The sequence below is a fragment of the Mandrillus leucophaeus genome, unplaced genomic scaffold (genome assembly GCF_000951045.1).
Source record: "Mandrillus leucophaeus isolate KB7577 unplaced genomic scaffold, Mleu.le_1.0 Scaffold185, whole genome shotgun sequence".
NCBI lineage: Eukaryota > Metazoa > Chordata > Mammalia > Primates > Cercopithecidae > Mandrillus > Mandrillus leucophaeus.
Genome location: NW_012101865.1, coordinates 1,352,445 through 1,355,195, shown reverse-complemented (window position 1 = coordinate 1,355,195; position 2,751 = coordinate 1,352,445).

Here is a 2,751-nt window from a genome sequence, read left to right as displayed (position 1 = left end):
GGGTCTTGCTGTCACCCAGGCTGGAGTACAGTGGTATGATCATAGCTCACTGCAGCCTTGAACTCCCGGGCTCAAGTCATCCTCCCACCTCAGCTTCCTGGGCAGATAGGACCACAGGCATGTGCCACCACTCCTGGCTAATAATTTTTAGTTTCTGTGGAGTCAAATTCCTGGGCTCAAGCGATCCTCCTGCCTCGGCCTCCTGAGTAGCTGGGACTTCTGGCGTTTCCTTTTAGTCCTTCTTGACTCATCAGCAAGCTGAAGGCAGAGAGAGGTGGTAGAACATGTGCAATCAATGAAATAAACACAGTGGAGTGTGTTTCATGCAGGGTTCTCACTGTTCTGGTAAGAACAATATACATATGTATGAGCTATGAAATACAAATTCTATACTTTCAGTGATTACAGATACGAGTTAAGTGCTCTTATACTTGCATTTAAAATGGGTATTGAAGAAAATAAAGATGAATGGGTAAAAAATTTATGCTAATCATTTAAAATTTTAATTTGCCTTTACTGAAAATGACATTAAGTAACACATTTAAAAAGTCAAGAGACTCTTATTAAAGAGAGAAAAAGCTTTTAGAAGTCTCCTGGTGGCACTTTTCCTTGGTTTTTGATCTAAGGGCCCCTCCGTTTTCATTTTGCCCTGCGTCCTGGGGACCGGGTCAGGATAGGCTCTAGGCACGAGATACACTGCCTGCTCTGTCACTGCTAGGGCCACGCCAACAGCTTCCATTTCCCTTTCCTGGTTCTCTCGCTGCCTGCTTCGTCCTGACACTATGAATGTCATTGCTCCCTCAGCTATAACATTCACCACACTTTATGTGGTTTGCTTTAATTTCTGACTGCTCTGCATGGGGGTGGGCACTCTCTCTCCTCCACTGTATATCCAGTGCTTAGCTCCTAGTAAGTGCTCAGTGACACTAAGTTTTCATCTTTTACTATGAAAACTTCACATAGGTCGAGCATGGTGGCTCACGCCTGTAATCCCAGCACTTTGGGAGGCCGAGGTGGGTGGACCACCTGAGGTCAGGCATTCCACACCAGACTGGCCAACATGGCGAAACCCTCTCTCTACTAAAAATACAGTAATTAGCCAGGCGTGGCGGCGGGTTCCTATAATCCCAGCCACTCAGGAGGCTGAGGCAGGAGAATCGCTTGAACCTGGGAGGCAGAGGTTGTGGTGAGCTGAGATCGCACCACTGCACTCCAGCCTGGGCGACAAGAGTGAAGCTCAGTCTCAAAAAAAACTTCATGTAGACACAAAATAGAGAAGGTAATTTAATGAACCATTGCCCTGTCTACATTATCCTGCCACTCTTATATATTAACTCAATTATTGTATTTTTTAAATGATTTGAGACAGGGTCTTGCTCTGCTGCTCAGGCTGGAGTGCAGGGGTGCGATCACTGCTCATTGCAGCCTCCATCTCAATGGGCTCAGGTGATCCTCCCACCTCAGCCCCCCAAGTAGCTGGGACTCCAAGCGTGCACCATCATGCCCATCTAAGTTTTTGTATTTTTCGTAGAGACAGGGTCTCATCATTTATAGAGACAGGGTCTCACATGCACCATGCATTGTGTGCATTTTTTTAACCATGTTGCCCAGGCTGGTCTCAAACTATCTTCCCGCCTTGGCCTCTTAAAGTGCTGGGACTGTAGGTGTGAGCCACTGTGCCTGGCCTCAGTCATTTTAGTCTCTCTCTTTCAAGCTATTGAATTTCCTCTAATGTCTTGTGATTCTTGGTGGACAATCCCATTTATGAATAAAGAACCACGTTGCTTACTAGAGATTTCCTTTGCAGTTGTGTGCGTTTGTTTACCCGAAGGCCTACCGCCATCCCCTGAATGTGAGGGGGGATTTTCATCTTGGAGGAAGTGAGCAGTGTCTGGTCATCGGCTTCCTCTTCAGGTGCGTGAGCATGGAGTTGCTGGCTGCCTTGGGACGAGTCACCTGCTGAAGGACGTGGGACTCGGCTCCGGCTCTCCACAGGTGTGTCTCCCGACAGAAGAGAGCTGGAGGTCCATTTGTTTCCTCGCCCCCTGCTCCAATATCCCCACCACGGGCTGACCACAGCCCAATCTGCCACTGTTTTCTTTTTCCTTTTTTCTTTTTTTCAGATGGAGTCTTGCTCTGTCGCCCAGGCTGAAGTGCAACGGCGCAATCTTGGCTCACTGCAACCTCCGCCTCCCGGGTTCATGCGATTCTCCTGTCTCGGCCTCCTGAATAGCTGGGATTACAGGTATGTGCCACCACGCCCTGCTAATTTTTTTGTATTTTTGGTAGAGATAGGGTTTCACCATGTTGGCGAGGCTGGTCTCAAACTCCTGATCCCAGGTGATCCACCCACCTTGGCCGCCCAAAGTGCTGGGATTACAGGTGTGAGTCACCGCGTCCGGCCAGCTTCCCCTGCTTAGAGTAATTCTTAGGGTTCCCTCTGGGGCCGATGTTGTTCTGTGTCCACAGGACCAATAAATAGTCTTCCCATTAATCCAGATTGCTGCCCATAGCACAATTGTTCTTCGCACTTACTGTCTAAGCTCAGAGCCCCTCTGGGGCTGGGAGGTGAATGTGTGTGCCTAGGTTGCCATGTTGAACAGGAACCACTAATAGATATTCTTGGCATGGTTAAATAATTGTTTTCTCTCCCACTTAAGGTCAAGGAGTGACCCTTTTTCAATCTGTGGTCTCCAGGGCTCATCCAGAGCCTCATGGGTCTGGGTCTCCTTTTTTTTTTTTTTTTTTTTT